Source organism: Phalacrocorax aristotelis, unplaced genomic scaffold (assembly GCF_949628215.1).
Source record: "Phalacrocorax aristotelis unplaced genomic scaffold, bGulAri2.1 scaffold_62, whole genome shotgun sequence".
Taxonomy (NCBI): domain Eukaryota; kingdom Metazoa; phylum Chordata; class Aves; order Suliformes; family Phalacrocoracidae; genus Phalacrocorax; species Phalacrocorax aristotelis.
In genome coordinates this window covers 214,408-234,879 of record NW_027441245.1, presented here as the reverse complement: position 1 = coordinate 234,879, position 20,472 = coordinate 214,408, and the positions used below count along the sequence as shown (strand labels likewise).

At 55.4% G+C, this 20,472-nt stretch overlaps 1 long non-coding RNA gene across 8 annotated transcripts in view; it reads left to right on the top strand.

Annotated features, from left to right (window-relative positions):
- The window catches only part of LOC142051170 (uncharacterized), a 391,438-nt gene that overhangs the window by 156,559 nt on the left and 214,407 nt on the right, over positions 1 to 20,472 (top strand). For 7 of the 8 annotated variants that reach the window (XR_012658331.1, XR_012658333.1, XR_012658338.1 and 4 more), the window contains 2 exons: positions 16,823 to 17,014; positions 17,273 to 17,382. This is a non-coding gene — a long non-coding RNA (uncharacterized LOC142051170). The remainder of the gene's footprint in view (positions 1 to 16,822; positions 17,015 to 17,272; positions 17,383 to 20,472) is intronic. The other variant, XR_012658334.1, reaches the window with a different exon arrangement.

Here is a 20,472-nt window from a genome sequence, read left to right as displayed (position 1 = left end):
ACTGGGAGGGAAGTGGTATGTACTGAGGGGAACTGGGACGTACTGGGATGTACCGGGAGGGAACTGTGAAGTACTGGGATGTACTGGGAGTGAACTGGGAGGGAACTGGTATGTAGTAGGATGTACTGGGTGGGAACTGGGATGTACCGGGAGGGAACTGGTATGTACCGGGAGGGAACTGGGATGTACTGGGAGGGAACTGGGATGTACTGGGATGTAGTGGGAGGGAACTGGGAGGAAACTGGGATGTACTGGGAGGGAACTGGTATGTACTGGGAGGGAACTGGGATGTACTGGGACATACTGGCAGGGAACTGGGATGTACTGGGAGGGGATTGGGACGGACTGGGAGGGAACTGGGATGTACTGGGCTGCACTGGTAGGGAACTGGGATGTACTGGGAGGAAACTGGAATGTCCCAGTTGACACCCACTTCCCTCCCAATGCCTCCCAGTATATCCCAGTTTCCTCCCAGTATATCCCAGTTTCCTCCCAGTACATCCCAGTAAATCCCAGCTCGCTGCCAGTACATGCCAATACATCGCTGTACATTCCAGTTCTGTTCCTGTACATCCCAATACATCCCCGTTCCATGCCAGTACATCCCAGTTTCCTACCAGTTCATCCCAGTACATCCCAATTCCCTCCCGGTTCACTACCACTTCTTTCCCAGTGCCTCCCAATACATCCCAGTTCCGTCCCATTACATCCCAGTACATCCCAGTTCCCTCCCAGTACGTCCCAGTTCCCTCCCAGTACGTCCCAGTTCCCTCCCAGTACATCCCAGGTCCCTCCCAGTACTGGGAGGGAACTGGGATGTACTGGGAGGCACTACAATGTGCGGGGATGCCCTGGATGTACTGTGGAGGAACTAGGATGTACAGGCTTGTACTCGGTTGTACCGGGTGGAACTGGCAGGGATTTGGGATGTACCAGGATCTACTGGGATGTACTGGGATGTACTGGGAGGTAACTGTTGTGTACTGGGAGTGAACTGGGAGAGAACTGGGATGTACTGGGAGGGAACTGGGATGTACTGTGAGGACACTGGGATGTACTGGTATGTACTGGGAGGGAAGTGTTATGTACTGAGGGGAACTGGGACGTACTGGGACGTTCTGGGAGGGAACTATGAAGTATTGGGATGTACTTAGAGGGAACTGGGATGTACTGGGAGGGAACTGGGAGTGAACTGGGAGGGAACTGTGAAGTACTGGGATGTACTTAGAGGGAACTGGATGTACTGGGAGGGAACTGGGATGTACTGGGTGGAAAGTGTTGGGAATTGGGATTTACTGGGAGGGAACTGGGATGGACTGGGAGGGAACTGGGATGTAGTGGGACATACTGGGAGGGAACTGGATGTACTGGGGTGTACTGGGAGGGAACTGTTATGTACCGAGGGGAACTGGGATGTACTGGGAGTGAACTGTGAAGTACTGGGATGTACTTAGAGGGAAGTGGGAGGGAACTTGGATGTAGTGGAAGGGAACGGGGATTTACTTGGAGGAAAGTGGCATGTACTGGGATGTACTGGAATGGAACTGGGAGTGAACTGTGTGTGAACTGTGAGGGAACTGGGATGTACTGTGAGGGAACTGGGATGTACTGGGATGTACTGGGACGGACTGGGAGGGAACTGGGATGTACTGGAGGGATCTGGGATGTACTGGGCTGCACTGGTAGGGAACTGGGATGTACTGGGAGGAAACTGGAATGTCCCAGTTGACACCCACTTCCCTCCCAGTGCCTCCCAGTATATCCCAGTTTCCTCCCAGTACATCCCAGTAAATCCCAGCTCGCTGCCAGTACATCCCAGTACATCGCAGTACATTCCAGTTCCGTTCCTGTACATCCCAATACATCCCCGTTCCATGCCAGTACATCCCAGTTCCCAACCAGTTCATCCCCGTACATTCCAGTTCCCTCCCGGTTCACTACCACTTCTTTCCCAGTTCCGTCCCATTACATCCCAGTTCCGTCCCATTACATCCCAGTACATCCCAGGTCCCTCCCAGTACATCCCAGTTCCCTTCCAGTACATCCCAGGTCCCTCCCAGTACTGGGAGGGAACTGGGATGTACTGGGAGGCACTACAATGTGCGGGGATGCCCTGGGATGTACTGTGGAGGAACTAGGATGTACAGGCTTGTACTGGGTTGTACCGGGTGGAACTGGCAGGGATTTGGGATGTACCAGGATCTACTGGGATGTACTGGGAGTGAACTGGGAGGGAACTGGGATGTACTGGGAGGGAACTGGGACTTACTGTGAGGACACTGGGATGTACTGGTATGTACTGGGAGGGAAGTGTTATGTACTGAGGGGAACTGGGATGTACTGGGAGGGAACTGTGAAGTACTGGGATGTACTGGGAGTGAACTGGGAGGGAACTGGTATGTAGTAGGATGTACTGGGTGGGAACTGGGATGTACCGGGAGGGAACTGGGATGTACTGGGAGCGAACTGGTATGTACTGGGAGGGAACTGGGATGTACTGGGACATACTGGCAGGGAACTGGGATGTACTGGGAGGGGATTGGGACGGACTGGGAGGGAACTGGGATGTACTGGGCTGCACTGGTAGGGAACTGGGATGTACTGGGAGGAAACTGGAATGTCCCAGTTGACACCCACTTCCCTCCCAATGCCTCCCAGTATATCCCAGTTTCCTCCCAGTATATCCCAGTTTCCTCCCAGTACATCCCAGTAAATCCCAGCTCGCTGCCAGTACATGCCAATACATCGCTGTACATTCCAGTTCTGTTCCTGTACATCCCAATACATCCCCGTTCCATGCCAGTACATCCCAGTTTCCTACCAGTTCATCCCCGTACATCCCAATTCCCTCCCGGTTCACTACCACTTCTTTCCCAGTGCCTCCCAATACATCCCAGTTCCGTCCCATTACATCCCAGTACATCCCAGTTCCCTCCCAGTACGTCCCAGTTCCCTCCCAGTACATCCCAGGTCCCTCCCAGTACTGGGAGGGAACTGGGATGTACTGGGAGGCACTACAATGTGCGGGGATGCCCTGGGATGTACTGTGGAGGAACTAGGATGTACAGGCTTGTACTCGGTTGTACCGGGTGGAACTGGCAGGGATTTGGGATGTACCAGGATCTACTGGGATGTACTGGGATGTACTGGGAGGTAACTGTTGTGTACTGGGAGTGAACTGGGAGAGAACTGGGATGTACTGGGAGGGAACTGGGATGTACTGTGAGGACACTGGGATGTACTGGTATGTACTGGGAGGGAAGTGTTATGTACTGAGGGGAACTGGGACGTACTGGGACGTTCTGGGAGGGAACTATGAAGTATTGGGATGTACTTAGAGGGAACTGGGATGTACTGTGAGGGAACTGGGATGTACTGGGATGTACTGGGACGGACTGGGAGGGAACTGGGATGTACTGGGAGGGATCTGGGATGTACTGGGATGCACTGGTAGGGAACTGGGATGTACTGGGAGGAAACTGGAATGTCCCAGTTGACACCCACTTCCCTCCCAGTGCCTCCCAGTATATCCCAGTTTCCTCCCAGTACATCCCAGTAAATCCCAGCTCGCTGCCAGTACATCCCAGTACATCGCAGTACATTCCAGTTCCGTTCCTGTACATCCCAATACATCCCCGTTCCATGCCAGTACATCCCAGTTCCCAACCAGTTCATCCCCGTACATTCCAGTTCCCTCCCGGTTCACTACCACTTCTTTCCCAGTTCCGTCCCATTACATCCCAGTTCCGTCCCATTACATCCCAGTACATCCCAGGTCCCTCCCAGTACATCCCAGTTCCCTTCCAGTACATCCCAGGTCCCTCCCAGTACTGGGAGGGAACTGGGATGTACTGGGAGGCACTACAATGTGCGGGGATGCCCTGGGATGTACTGTGGAGGAACTAGGATGTACAGGCTTGTACTGGGTTGTACCGGGTGGATCTGGCAGGGATTTGGGATGTACCAGGATCTACTAGGATGTACTGGGAGGTAACTGTTATGTACTGGGAAGGAACAGGGAGGGAACTGGGATGTACTGGTAGGGAACTGGGATGTACTGTGAGGGAACTGGGACGTACTGTGAGGACACTGGGATGTACTGGTATGTACTGGGAGGGAAGTGTTATGTACTGAGGGGAACTGGGACGTACTGGGATGTACTGGGAGGGAACTGTGAAGTACTGGGATGTACTGGGAGTGAACTGGGAGGGAACTGGTATGTAGTAGGATGTACTGGGTGGGAACTGGGATGTACTGGGAGGGAACTGGTATGTACTGGGAGGGAACTGAATGTACTGGGACATACTGGCAGGGAACTGGGATGTACTGGGAGGGGATTGGGACGGACTGGGAGGGAACTGGGATGTACTGGGCTGCACTGGTAGGGAACTGGGATGTACTGGGAGGAAACTGGAATGTCCCAGTTGACACCCACTTCCCTCCCAATGCCTCCCAGTATATCCCAGTTTCCTCCCAGTATATCCCAGTTTCCTCCCAGTACATCCCAGTACATCCCCGTTCCATGCCAGTACATCCCAGTTCCCAACCAGTTCATCCCCGTACATCCCAATTCCCTCCCGGTTCACTACCACTTCTTTCCCAGTGCCTCCCAATACATCCCAGTTCCGTCCCATTACATCCCAGTACATCCCAGGTCCCTCCCAGTACGTCCCAGTTCCCTCCCAGTACGTCCCAGTTCCCTCCCAGTACATCCCAGGTCCCTCCCAGTACTGGGAGGGAACTGGGATGTACTGGGAGGCACTACAATGTGCGGGGATGCCCTGGGATGTACTGTGGAGGAACTAGGATGTACAGGCTTGTACTGGGTTGTACCGGGTGGAACTGGCAGGGATTTGGGATGTACCAGGATCTACTGGGATGTACTGGGAGGTAACTGTTATGTACTGGGAAGGAACAGGGAGGTAACTGGGATGTACTGGTAGGGAACTGGGATATACTGGGAGGGAACTGGGACGTACTGTGAGGACACTGGGATGTACTGGTATGTACTGGGAGGGAAGTGTTATGTACTGAGGGGAACTGGGACGTACTGGGATGTACTGGGAGGGAACTGTGAAGTACTGGGATGTACTGGGAGTGAACTGGGAGGGAACTGGTATGTAGTAGGATGTACTGGGTGGGAACTGGGATGTACTGGGTGGGAACTGGGATGTACTGGGAGGGAACTGGGATGTACTGGGAGGGAACTGTGAAGTACTGGGATGTACTGGGAGTGAACTGGGAGGGAACTGGTATGTAGTAGGATGTACTGGGTGGGAACTGGGATGTACTGGGAGGGAACTGGGATGTACTGGGACATACTGGCAGGGAACTGGGATGTACTGGGAGGGGATTGGGACGGACTGGGAGGGAACTGGGATGTACTGGGCTGCACTGGTAGGGAACTGGGATGTACTGGGAGGAAACTGGAATGTCCCAGTTGACACCCACTTCCCTCCCAATGCCTCCCAGTATATCCCAGTTTCCTCCCAGTATATCCCAGTTTCCTCCCAGTACATCCCAGTAAATCCCAGCTCGCTGCCAGTACATGCCAATACATCGCTGTACATTCCAGTTCTGTTCCTGTACATCCCAATACATCCCCGTTCCATGCCAGTACATCCCAGTTTCCTACCAGTTCATCCCAGTACATCCCAATTCCCTCCCGGTTCACTACCACTTCTTTCCCAGTGCCTCCCAATACATCCCAGTTCCGTCCCATTACATCCCAGTACATCCCAGTTCCCTCCCAGTACGTCCCAGTTCCCTCCCAGTACATCCCAGGTCCCTCCCAGTACTGGGAGGGAACTGGGATGTACTGGGAGGCACTACAATGTGCGGGGATGCCCTGGGATGTACTGTGGAGGAACTAGGATGTACAGGCTTGTACTGGGTTGTACCGGGTGGAACTGGCAGGGATTTGAAATGTCCTAGGATCTACTAGGATGTACTGGGAGGTAACTGTTATGTACTGGGAGTGAACTGGGAGGGAACTGGGATGTACTGGGAGGGAACTGGGACGTACCGTGAGGACACTGGGATGTACTGGTATGTACTGGGAGGGAAGTGTTATGTACTGAGGGGAACTGGGACGTACTGGGATGTACTGGGAGGGAACTGTGAAGTACTGGGATGTACTGGGAGTGAACTGGGAGGGAACTGGTATGTAGTAGGATGTACTGGGTGGGAACTGGGATGTACCAGGATGTACTGGGAGGGAACTGGTATGTACTGGGAGGGAACTGGGATGTACTGGGATGTAGTGGGAGGGAACTGGGATGTACTGGGAGGGAACTGGGATGTACTGGGAGGGAACTGGGATGTACTGGGACATACTGGCAGGGAACTGGGATGTACTGGGAGGGGATTGGGACGGACTGGGAGGGAACTGGGATGTACTGGGCTGCACTGGTAGGGAACTGGGATGTACTGGGAGGAAACTGGAATGTCCCAGTTGACACCCACTTCCCTCCCAATGCCTCCCAGTATATCCCAGTTTCCTCCCAGTATATCCCAGTTTCCTCCCAGTACATCCCAGTAAATCCCAGCTCGCTGCCAGTACATGCCAATACATCGCTGTACATTCCAGTTCTGTTCCTGTACATCCCAATACATCCCCGTTCCATGCCAGTACATCCCAGTTCCCAACCAGTTCATCCCCGTACATCCCAATTCCCTCCCGGTTCACTACCACTTCTTTCCCAGTGCCTCCCAATACATCCCAGTTCCGTCCCATTACATCCCAGTACATCCCAGGTCCCTCCCAGTACGTCCCAGTTCCCTCCCAGTACATCCCAGGTCCCTCCCAGTACTGGGAGGGAACTGGGATGTACTGGGAGGCACTACAATGTGCGGGGATGCCCTGGGATGTACTGTGGAGGAACTAGGATGTACAGGCTTGTACTGGGTTGTACCGGGTGGAACTGGCAGGGATTTGGGATGTACCAGGATCTACTGGGATGTACTGGGAGGTAACTGTTATGTACTGGGAAGGAACAGGGAGGTAACTGGGATGTACTGGTAGGGAACTGGGATATACTGGGAGGGAACTGGGACGTACTGTGAGGACACTGGGATGTACTGGTATGTACTGGGAGGGAAGTGTTATGTACTGAGGGGAACTGGGACGTACTGGGATGTACTGGGAGGGAACTGTGAAGTACTGGGATGTACTGGGAGTGAACTGGGAGGGAACTGGTATGTAGTAGGATGTACTGGGTGGGAACTGGGATGTACCGGGAGGGAACTGGGATGTACCGGGAGGGAACTGGGATGTACTGGGAGGGAACTGGGATGTACTGGGATGTAGTGGGAGGGAACTGGGAGGGAACTGGGATGTACTGGGAGCGAACTGGTATGTACTGGGAGGGAACTGGGATGTACTGGGACATACTGGCAGGGAACTGGGATGTACTGGGAGGGGATTGGGACGGACTGGGAGGGAACTGGGATGTACTGGGCTGCACTGGTAGGGAACTGGGATGTACTGGGAGGAAACTGGAATGTCCCAGTTGACACCCACTTCCCTCCCAATGCCTCCCAGTATATCCCAGTTTCCTCCCAGTATATCCCAGTTTCCTCCCAGTACATCCCAGTAAATCCCAGCTCGCTGCCAGTACATGCCAATACATCGCTGTACATTCCAGTTCTGTTCCTGTACATCCCAATACATCCCCGTTCCATGCCAGTACATCCCAGTTTCCTACCAGTTCATCCCAGTACATCCCAATTCCCTCCCGGTTCACTACCACTTCTTTCCCAGTGCCTCCCAATACATCCCAGTTCCGTCCCATTACATCCCAGTACATCCCAGTTCCCTCCCAGTACGTCCCAGTTCCCTCCCAGTACATCCCAGGTCCCTCCCAGTACTGGGAGGGAACTGGGATGTACTGGGAGGCACTACAATGTGCGGGGATGCCCTGGGATGTACTGTGGAGGAACTAGGATGTACAGGCTTGTACTCGGTTGTACCGGGTGGAACTGGCAGGGATTTGGGATGTACCAGGATCTACTGGGATGTACTGGGATGTACTGGGAGGTAACTGTTGTGTACTGGGAGTGAACTGGGAGAGAACTGGGATGTACTGGGAGGGAACTGGGATGTACTGTGAGGACACTGGGATGTACTGGTATGTACTGGGAGGGAAGTGTTATGTACTGAGGGGAACTGGGACGTACTGGGACGTTCTGGGAGAGAACTATGAAGTATTGGGATGTACTTAGAGGGAACTGGGATGTACTGGGAGGGAACTGGGAGTGAACTGGGAGGGAACTGTGAAGTACTGGGATGTACTTAGAGGGAACTGGGATGTACTGGGTGGAAAGTGTTGGGAATTGGGATTTACTGGGAGGGAACTGGGATGGACTGGGAGGGAACTGGGATGTAGTGGGACATACTGGGAGGGAACTGGGATGTACTGGGGTGTACTGGGAGGGAACTGTTATGTACTGAGGGGAACTGGGACGTACTGGGATGTACTGTGAAGTACTGGGATGTACTTAGAGGGAAGTGGGAGGGAACTTGGATGTAGTGGGAGGGAACTGGGATTTACTTGGAGGAAAGTGGCATGTACTGGGATGTACTGGAATGGAACTGGGAGTGAACTGTGTGTGAACTGTGAGGGAACTGGGATGTACTGTGAGGGAACTGGGATGTACTGGGATGTACTGGGACGGACTGGGAGGGAACTGGGATGTACTGGGAGGGATCTGGGATGTACTGGGCTGCACTGGTAGGGAACTGGGATGTACTGGGAGGAAACTGGAATGTCCCAGTTGACACCCACTTCCCTCCCAGTTCCTCCCAGTATATCCCAGTTTCCTCCCAGTACATCCCAGTAAATCCCAGCTCGCTGCCAGTACATCCCAGTACATCGCAGTACATTCCAGTTCCGTTCCTGTACATCCCAATACATCCCCGTTCCATGCCAGTACATCCCAGTTCCCAACCAGTTCATCCCCGTACATTCCAGTTCCCTCCCGGTTCACTACCACTTCTTTCCCAGTTCCGTCCCATTACATCCCAGTTCCGTCCCATTACATCCCAGTACATCCCAGGTCCCTCCCAGTACATCCCAGTTCCCTCCCAGTACATCCCAGGTCCCTCCCAGTACTGGGAGGGAGCTGGGATGTACTGGGAGGCACTACAATGTGCGGGGATGCCCTGGGATGTACTGTGGAGGAACTAGGATGTACAGGCTTGTACTGGGTTGTACCGGGTGGAACTGGCAGGGATTTGGGATGTACCAGGATCTACTGGGATGTACTGGGAGGTAACTGTTATGTACTGGGAGTGAACTGGGAGGGAACTGGGATGTACTGGGAGGGAACTGGGACTTACTGTGAGGACACTGGGATGTACTGGTATGTACTGGGAGGGAAGTGTTATGTACTGAGGGGAACTGGGATGTACTGGGAGGTAACTGTGAAGTACTGGGATGTACTGGTAGGGAACTGGGATGTACTGTGAGGGAACTGGGATGTACTGTGAGGACACTGGGATGTACTGGTATGTACTGGGAGGGAAGTGTTATGTACTGAGGGGAACTGGGACGTACTGGGATGTACTGGGAGGGAACTGTGAAGTACTGGGATGTACTGGGAGTGAACTGGGAGGGAACTGGTATGTAGTAGGATGTACTGGGTGGGAACTGGGATGTACCGGGAGGGAACTGGGATGTACTGGGAGGGAACTGGTATGTACTGGGAGGGAACTGGGATGTACTGGGATGTAGTGGGAGGGAACTGGGAGGGAACTGGTATGTACTGGGAGGGAACTGGGATGTACTGGGACATACTGGCAGGGAACTGGGATGTACTGGGAGGGGATTGGGACGGACTGGGAGGGAACTGGGATGTACTGGGCTGCACTGGTAGGGAACTGGGATGTACTGGGAGGAAACTGGAATGTCCCAGTTGACACCCACTTCCCTCCCAATGCCTCCCAGTATATCCCAGTTTCCTCCCAGTATATCCCAGTTTCCTCCCAGTACATCCCAGTAAATCCCAGCTCGCTGCCAGTACATGCCAATACATCGCTGTACATTCCAGTTCTGTTCCTGTCCATCCCAATACATCCCCGTTCCATGCCAGTACATCCCAGTTCCCTACCAGTTCATCCCCGTACATCCCAATTCCCTCCCGGTTCACTACCACTTCTTTCCCAGTTCCGTCCCATTACATCCCAGTTCCGTCCCATTACATCCCAGTACATCCCAGGTCCCTCCCAGTACATCCCAGTTCCCTCCCAGTACATCCTAGGTCCCTCCCAGTACTGGGAGGGAACTGGGATGTACTGGGAGGCACTACAATGTGCGGGGATGCCCTGGGATGTACTGTGGAGGAACTAGGATGTACAGGCTTGTACTGGGTTGTACCGGGTGGAACTGGCAGGGATTTGGGATGTACCAGGATCTACTGGGATGTACTGGGAGGTAACTGTTATGTACTGGGAAGGAACAGGGAGGGAACTGGGATGTACTGGGAGGGAACTGGGATGTACTGTGAGGGAACTGGGACGTAGTGTGAGGACACTGGGATGTACTGTTATGTACTGGGAGGGAAGTGTTATGTACTGAGGGGAACTGGGACGTACTGGGTTGTACTTGGTGGGAACTGGGATGTACCAGGATGTACTGGGATGTACTGGGAGGGAACTGGTATGTACTGGGAGGGAACTGGGATGTACTGGGATGTACTGGGATGTAGTGGGAGGGAACTGGGATGTAGTGGGAGGTAACTGGTATGTACTGGGAGGGAACTGGCATGTACTGGGACATACTGGCAGGGAACTGGGATGTACTGGGAGGGGATTGGGACGGACTGGGAGGGAACTGGGATGTACTGGGCTGCACTGGTAGGGAACTGGGATGTACTGGGAGGAAACTGGAATGTCCCAGTTGACACCCACTTCCCTCCCAATGCCTCCCAGTATATCCCAGTTTCCTCCCAGTATATCCCAGTTTCCTCCCAGTACATCCCAGTAAATCCCAGTTCGCTCCCAGTACATCCCAGTACATCGCAGTACATTCCAGTTCCGTTCCTGTACATCCCAATACATCCCCGTTCCATGCCAGTACATCCCAGTTCCCTACCAGTTCATCCCCGTACATCCCAATTCCCTCCCGGTTCACTACCACTTCTTTCCCAGTTCCGTCCCATTACATCCCAGTTCCGTCCCATTACATCCCAGCACATCCCAGTTCCCTCCCAGTACATCCCAGGTCCCTCCCAGTACATCCCAGGTCCCTCCCAGTACTGGGAGGGAACTGGGATGTACTGGGAGGCACTACAATGTGCGGGGATGCCCTGGGATGTACTGTGGAGGAACTAGGATGTACAGGCTTGTACTGGGTTGTACCGGGTGGAACTGGCAGGGATTTGGGATGTACCAGGATCTACTGGGATGTACTGGGAGGTAACTGTTATGTACTGGGAAGGAACAGGGAGGGAACTGGGATGTACTGGGATGGAATTGGGATGTACTGGGAGGGAACTGGGACGTAGTGTGAGGACACTGGGATGTACTGTTATGTACTGGGAGGGAAGTGTTATGTACTATGGGGAACTGGGACGTACTGGGATGTACTGGGAGGGAACTGTGAAGTACTGGGATGTACTGGGAGTGAACTGGGAGGGAACTGGTATGTAGTAGGATGTACTGGGTGGGAACTGGGATGTACCGGGAGGGAACTGGTATGTACCGGGAGGGAACTGGTATGTACTGGGAGGGAACTGGGATGTACTGAGATGTAGTGGGAGGGAACTGGGATGTACTGGGAGGGAACTGGTATGTACTGGGAGGGAACTGGGATGTACTGGGACATACTGGCAGGGAACTGGGATGTACTGGGAGGGGATTGGGACGGACTGGAGGGAACTGGGGTGTACTGGGCTGCACTGGTAGGGAACTGGGATGTACTGGGAGGAAACTGGAATGTCCCAGTTGACACCCACTTCCCTCCCAATGCCTCCCAGTATATCCCAGTTTCCTCCCAGTATATCCCAGTTTCCTCCCAGTACATCCCAGTAAATCCCAGCTCGCTGCCAGTACATCCCAATACATCGCAGTACATTCCAGTTCCGTTCCTGTACATCCCAATACATCCCCGTTCCATGCCAGTACATCCCAGTTTCCTACCAGTTCATCCCCGTACATCCCAATTCCCTCCCGGTTCACTACCACTTCTTTCCCAGTGCCTCCCAATACATCCCAGTTCCGTCCCATTACATCCCAGTACATCCCAGGTCCCTCCCAGTACGTCCCAGTTCCCTCCCAGTACATCCCAGGTCCCTCCCAGTACTGGGAGGGAACTGGGATGTACTGGGAGGCACTACAATGTGCGGGGATGCCCTGGGATGTACTGTGGAGGAACTAGGATGTACAGGCTTTTACTGGGTTGTACCGGGTGGAACTGGCAGGGATTTGGGATGTACTGGGATGTACTGGGAGGTATCTGTTATGTACTGGGAGTGAACTGGGAGGGAACTGGGATGTACTGGGACAGACTGGGAGGGAACTGGGACGGACTGGGATGCACTGGTAGGGAACTGGGATGTACTGGGAGGAAACTGGAATGTCCCAGTTGACACCCACTTTCCTCCCAGTTTCCTCCCAGTATATCCCAGTTTCCTCCCAGTATATCCCAGTTTCCTCCCAGTACATCCCAGAAATCCCAGTTTGCTCCCAGTACATCGCTGTACATTCCAGTTCTGTTCCTGTACATCCCAATACATCCCCGTTCCATGCCAGTACATCCCAGTTTCCTACCAGTTCATCCCCGTACATCCCAATTCCCTCCCGGTTCACTACCACTTCTTTCCCAGTGCCTCCCAATACATCCCAGTTCCGTCCCATTACATCCCAGTACATCCCACTTCCCTCCCAGTACGTCCCAGTTCCCTCCCAGTACATCCCAGGTCCCTCCCAGTACTGGGAGGGAACTGGGATGTACTGGGAGGCACTACAATGTGCGGGGATGCCCTGGGATGTACTGTGGAGGAACTAGGATGTACAGGCTTGTACTGGGTTGTACCGGGTGGAACTGGCAGGGATTTGGGATGTACCAGGATCTACTGGGATGTACTGGGATGTACTGGGAGGTATCTGTTATGTACTGGGAGTGAACAGGGAGGGAACTGGGATGTACTGGTAGGGAACTGAGATGTACTGGGAGGGAACTGGGACGTAGTGTGAGGACACTGGGATGTACTGTTATGTACTGGGAGGGAAGTGTTATGTACTGAGGGGAACTGTTGCGTACTGGGATGTACTGGGATGTAGTGGGAGTGAACTGTGAAGTACTGGGATGTACTGGGAGTGAACTGGGAGGGAACTGGTATGTAGTAGGATGTACTGGGTGGGAACTGGGATGTACCAGGATGTACCAGGATGTACTGGGAGGGAACTGGGATGTACTGGGAGGGAACTGGGATGTACTGGGAGGTAACTGGTATGTACTGGGAGGGAACTGGTATGTACTGGGAGGGAACTGGGATGTACTGGGACATACTGGCAGGGAACTGGGATGTACTGGGAGGGGATTGGGATGTACTGGGAGGGAACTTGGATGTATTGGGAGGGAAGTGTTATGTACCAAGGGGGAACTGGGACGTACTGGGATGTAGTGGGAGTGAACTGTGAAGTACTGGGATGTACTGGGAGTGAACTGGGAGGGAACTGGTATGTAGTAGGATGTACTGGGTGGGAACTGGGATGTACCAGGATGTACCAGGATGTACTGGGAGGGAACTGGGATGTACTGGGAGGGAACTGGGATGTACTGGGAGGGAACTTTGAAGTACTGGGATGTACTTAGAGGAAACTGGGAGGCAACTGGCATGTAGTGGGATGTACTGGAATGGAACTGGGAGTGAACTGTGTGTGAACTGGGAGGGAACTGGGATGTACTGTGAGGGAACTGGGATGGACTGGGAGGGACTGGGAGGGATCTGGGATGTACTGGGCTGCACTGGTAGGGAACTGGGATGTACTGGGAGGAAACTGGAATGTCCCAGTTGACACCCACTTCCCTCCCAGTTTCCTCCCAGTATATCCCAGTTTTCTCCCAGTATATCCCAGTTTCCTCCCAGTACATCCCAGTAAATCCCAGTTCGCTCCCAGTACATCCCAGTACATCGCAGTACATTCCAGTTCCGTTCCTGTCCATCCCAATACATCCCCGTTCCATGCCAGTACATCCCAGTTTCCTACCAGTTCATCCCCGTACATCCCAATTCCCTCCCGGTTCACTACCACTTCTTTCCCAGTGCCTCCCAATACATCCCAGTTCCGTCCCATTACATCCCAGTACATCCCAGTTCCCTCCCAGTACATCCCAGTTCCCTCCCAGTACGTCCCAGGTCCCTCCCAGTACTGGGATGTAGTGGGAGGGAACTGGGAGGGAACTGGGATGTACTTGGAGGGAACTGGTATGTACTGGGAGGGAACTGGGATGTACTGGGACATACTGGCAGGGAACTGGGATGTACTGGGAGGGGATTGGGACGGACTGGGAGGGAACTGGGATGTACTGGGCTGCACTGGTAGGGAACTGGGATGTACTGGGAGGAAACTGGAATGTCCCAGTTGACACCCACTTCCCTCCCAATGCCTCCCAGTATATCCCAGTTTCCTCCCAGTACATCCCAGTAAATCCCAGCTTGCTGCCAGTACATGCCAATACATCGCTGTACATTCCAGTTCTGTTCCTGTCCATCCCAATACATCCCCGTTCCATGCCAGTACATCCCAGTTCCCTACCAGTTCATCCCCGTACATCCCAATTCCCTCCCGGTTCACTACCACTTCTTTCCCAGTGCCTCACAGTAGGTCCCGGTTCCGTCCATGGGATGAACTGTGAGGGAACTGTGAGGGAACTGTGAGGGAACTGTGAGGGAACTGTGAGTAGGGGGGCGGCCCCCCGGGCCCCAGCCCCCCCCCCCCGCCTGGGGCCAGGGCGCCGCGGCCGCCGGCCCCTTCCTCGTCTGCCCGCTCCCGTCGCAGACGGCTCGGTATGTGTCACGAGCGGCAGCCCCGTTCAGCAGCTCTCGGAGGGCGCGCGGCTCTGCCCGGCCGTGACCGGGGCCCGCAGGGGTTTCCCGCTCGCCCCGAGAAGGCGCTGGCCCCGAGCCGGCGCGTCCCGCCCCGCCCGGCCCTCGGCGCCCTCGCGAGCTGAGCGCGGCCCGGCCAGCAGGGGGCGCTGGCGCTCACCGGCTGGGCGCGGTGGCGGGGCCGGTGGGGGCCGTTCCTTCCGGCCGCCCTTTAAGGGCCGCCCCGCGGGGCTCGGGCTTCCGGTGGCGCGTGCGCGTCGGAGCGGGGGCGGGAGCGGTGCGTGTGGAGGCCGAAGGGCCGGTGCGTGTGGCGGCCGGGTCGCGAGGCGTCCCTGTGCGGTGCCGGGGCCCCTCTGCGGCCCGGCGTGGGAAGCCCGCGGCCGGCGGAGCCTGCTCGGAGCTGGGCGGGGAGCGCCGCGGCGGTCCGGCCGCCGGCAGCCATCCCCTGCGGTGTCCGGCAGCCCCTCGGGACGCCTGGAGGCCTGGCGGTGCCCGAGCCTCGCCTGCGGCAGCCGCCTGAGAGAGCAGCGCGGCCGTGTCCGGGGGCCGGAGAGCGCTGGTGGGTGAGTTCGGGCAGCGGGGGGCGGGTGTGTGTCTCCGGGCGGGGCCGGGGGGCTCCGTGCCCCGCAGAGGAGCCCCGGTCGGGCATCGTTCGCTTCCGAACAATGCAGGTCTGTCCCTGGTTATTTTCTGTGTACAGTGTTTCGGGCCACCTGAAAGCCTTTGGCCGGGTAGGTTTGGTGCGGGGCGATGGCAGGTGTGGACCCTGAAAGATCTCGGGTGGGGGGCGTGGGAGGTATTTCTTGCCTTAAAACTCTGAGCCCACCTCGCGTGTCATGTCGTGTTATCATGTCGTGAGTCTCGTGACTGTGGCAAATGGCTGAGTCGGGCGTTTTCTGATAACTAACTTCTGAACGTGTGCGTGTGTAGGCACGGGGAGATTTGTGCAGGGTGACGGAGCCCCTTGTGCTTCTGTGCTAATGTCTACCTGTTCTAGACCTCCAGTGTTGGAAAGCCTTTGTTTAGTGCCTAGTTGTGGCTGCGTAACTGCTGTTGCGCCTGCAGCTGTGCTCGCAGGGATGCTGGGTGGCTCCGCATCAAACCGGCCGCCGGGCGGCCGGGTTGTGCCGCAGAGCATGCCGGGAGCTGTAGTCCTTGCGGCTGCCGGGCGGCCGGGTTGTGCCGCAGAGCATGCCGGGAGCTGTATTCCTGGCGCAGTGGCTGCCGGCCCTGTCACGTGGTTCGCCGGGCATGGCGGGAGGCGCGGTCTTCCGGCGCTCGGGTGCCGGGCGGCCGTGGCGCGTACGGTACGCGAGGTGTATTTTTGGGGTTGGCTTCGTGTTGATTACTGGGGGCTTGCGGGTGCGGCCGCTTCCCGAGAAGCGGTGAGTTCCCCGTGAGCTGACAGAAGGGAAGAGGGAAAGGAGGAGGACGATGACCTTTTCCCCGTGCCCAGGGCGCAGATGATGGCCGCGTCCCCGGCCCACTGGAGGTCCCGCTCAGCCTCCCCTGGCCCCCCTTGCCCCGTGCGCCTGCCCCCAGCTCCGGCACCTCCCCATAAGCGTGCTGCATAGCCTTAGGCCGCCCCCAGGCCCTGTCGTGAAGGCAGCAAGCCGTCCCTCAAGCGCACTGGATTCCCCCTTGGTGCAGGGGCCCTTAGCAGTAGCGTGGGGAGGGAGCGGTGTGTCCAGAAGCCCCTGCGGAAGGAGAGGCTTTGGCCAGGGTCGATCGACGGTAATGACGGTCACTGTTTCTTCTTTCCCTCTCCCAGAGACCGTGCTGAGGACGTGGTTGTCTGTCCTTCCCCCGGGGATGCCGTTGCCTGTGGCCGTCTCAGGCTCGCGTGGCTTCTCTCTGCCCGTCCTCGCCGTCCTCGCAGCGCAGGGCCGAAAAGGGATAGACAAAGCCCTTCCCGGCTGCGGACAGGAGCTGCCTCGGCTGAAGCTGGAGACGCCAACGAAAGGTAAAGAAGAAGAAACTGAAGGTGCTCTGGCTGCCAGCTGCCTTCCTGCCGCAGGCAAGAGAGAGCCTGTCCATGCAGGTGGGGGAGGAAGGATCCCCCTTCATAGCCCGCAGCGGGCCAGGCCACCAACGTGCACCGTAGGGTCTGTACGCGTAACCCGGAGTTGGGTACGGGCGTGTAGTGCACGAGCAAGCTAGGCTACGTGCCTAGGAAGCCTCATCTGGTAAGAGCTGTAAGACACCCACGTATTCTCTTCAGGTGGAGGACGGCCTAGAGTCTGGAGCTGCAGAAGAGGCAGGGAGGAGAGGAGGGGAAAGAAGCATCTGAACGGCTAAATTGTGCCAGCAGCGCTGAGAGCGAGAGTCGCGGTGAGTCCTGGGCCACTGGGGCCCCGTTGCCTCTCTTGTACGTCCTGGGCCCTCCCTGTCTCTCCCCCGGCCCCCTCTCTTTCCTTACCTGCTGCAAAATTATTTTTTTTTGCGCTCCCCCCGCACCTTCTTTCTCCGTCTCGCTCTGAGTGGCTCCCTGCCTCCCCGTCTTTTCAGTCCTCCCTCTCTCTGTCCTGTAGCCTGTGGCTCCTTTTTCTTTCTCCGCCTCTCTCTGCCTGGCTCTGGCTCCGTTTTTTTTTTTTTTTTATTCCTCCTGCTCTGTCCTGTAGCCTGTCGGTGTTTTGTTGTTCTCTGGCTCTCTTGATCTGACTCCCTGTGTTACCGAAAAACGCGTTAAAATCGGAAACGACTCCTCAACACCAATTTAGTATTAAAGAGCAGGCATTCTTTATTCGCGGCGCCGGATGCACGGGGGATCGCTCCTCCTGGCGTGCGTACCTCACGCACCTTTCCCGTACAATTTATAGATGAAAATTTCACATACTCATACATAGTCATTATTGTCTTGTCTAGTGATGGGTACAAACTTGCTCGTTCCCTATGTCAGTCACTGCGCAGGCTCGGTTGTCCTCCCAGTACAGTGCGGGGAACGGGGACGTACAGTGCGGGGAACGGGGACGTACCAGGATCTACTCGGTTGTACTGGGAGGGAACTGGGACGTACTGGGAGGCTCTACAATGTCCTGGGATGTCCTGGGATGTAGTGTGGAGGAACTAGGATGTACAGGCTTGTACTGGGTTGTACCGGGTGGAACTGGCAGGAATTTGGGATGTACCAGGATGTACTGGGATGTACTGGGAGGTAACTGTTATGTACTGGGAAGGAACTGGTAGGGAACTGGGATGTACTGGTATGTACTGGGAGGGAAGTGTTATGTACTGAGGGTAACTGGGACGTACTGGGATGTGCTGGGAGGGAACTGGGATGTACTGGGAGGGAACTGGGATGTACTGGGAGGGAACGGTGAAGTACTGGGATGTACTGGGACGGAACTGGGATGTACTGGGATGTACTGGGAGGGCACTGGAATGTAATGGGATGTACTGGGAGGGAACTGGGGTGTACTGGGAGGCACTACAATGTGCTGGGATGCCCTGGGATGTACTGTGGAGGAACTAGGATGTACAGGCTTGTACTGGGTTGTACCGGGTGGAACTGGCAGGGATTTGGGATGTACCAGGATCTACTGGGATGTACTGGGATGTACTGGGAGGTAACTGTTATGTACTGGGAAGGAACAGGGAGGGAACTGGGATGTACTGGGATGTACTGGGAGGTAACTGTTGTGTACTGGGAGTGAACTGGGAGGGAACTGTGAAGTACTGGGATGTACTTAGAGGGAACTGGGATGTACTGGGAGGGAACTGGGATGTACTGGGTGGAAAGTGTTGGCAATTGGGATTTACTGGGTGGGAACTGGGATGGACTGGGAGGGAACTGGGATGTAGTGGGACATACTGGGAGGGAACTGGGATGTACTGGGGTGTACTGGGAGGGGACTGTTATGTACCGAGGGGGAACTGGGATGTACTGGGAGTGAACTGTGAAGTACTGGGATGTACTTAGAGGGAAGTGGGAGGGAACTTGGATGTAGTGGGAGGGAACTGGGATTTACTTGGAGGAAAGTGGCATGTACTGGGCTGTACTGGAATGGAACTGGGAGTGAACTGTGTGTGAACTGTGAGGGAACTGGGATGTACTGTGAGGGAACTGGGATGTACTGGGATGTACTGGGACAGACTGGGAGGGATCTGGGATGTACTGGGATGCACTGGTAGGGAACTGGGATGTACTGGGAGGAATCTGGAATGTCCCAGTTGACACCCACTTCCCTCCCAGTGCCTCCCAGTATATCCCAGTCTCCTCCCAGTACATCCCAGTAAATCCCAGTTTGCTCCCAGTACATCCCAGTACATCGCAGTACATTCCAGTTCCCTGCCTGTACATCCCAATACATCCCCGTTCCATGCCAGTACATCCCAGTTCCCTACCAGTTCATCCCCGTACATCCCAATTCCCTCCCGGTTCACTACCACTTCTTTCCCAGTGCCTCCCAATACATCCCAGTTCCGTCCCATTACATCCCAGTTCCGTCCCATTACATCCCAGTACATCCCAGGTCCCTCCCAGTTAATCCCAGTTCCCTCCCAGTACTGGGAGGGAACTGGGATGTACTGGGAGGCACTACAATGTGCGGGGATGCCCTGGGATGTACTGTGGAGGAACTAGGATGTACAGGCTTGTACTGGGTTGTACCGGGTGGAACTGGCAGGGATTTTGGATGTACCAGGATGTACTGGGATGTACTGGGAGGTAACTGTTATGTACTGGGAAGGAACAGGGAGGGAACTGGGATGTACTGGTAAGGAACTGGGATGTACTGTGAGGGAACTGGGATGTACTGTGAGGACACTGGGATGTACTGTTATGTGCTGGGAGGGAAGTGTTATGTACTGAGGGGAACTGGGACGTACTGGGAGTGAACTGTGAAGTACTGGGATGTACAGTGAGGGAACTGGGATGTACAGTGAGGGAACTGGGATGTACAGTGAGGGAACTGGGATGTACTGTGAGGGAACTGGGATGTACTGGGAGGGAACTTTGAAGTACTGGGATGTACTTAGAGGAAACTGGGAGGCAACTGGGATGTAGTGGGACGTACTGGAATGGAACTGGGAGTGAACTGTGTGTGAACTGTGAGGGAACTGGGATGTACTGTGAGGGTACTGGGATGTACTGGGAGGGACTGGGAGGGATCTGGGATGTACTGGGCTGCACTGGTAGGGAACTGGGATGTACTGGGAGGAAACTGGAATGTCCCAGTTGACACCCACTTCCCTCCCAGTTTCCTCCCAGTAAATCCCCGTTTCCTCCCAGTAAATCCCCGTTTCCTCCCAGTAAATCCCCGTTTCCTCCCAGTAAATCCCCGTTTCCTCCCAGTAAATCCCCGTTTCCTCCCAGTAAATCCCCGTTTCCTCCCAGTAAATCCCCGTTTCCTCCCAGTAAATCCCCGTTTCCTCCCAGTAAATCCCCGTTTCCTCCCAGTAAATCCCCGTTTCCTCCCAGTA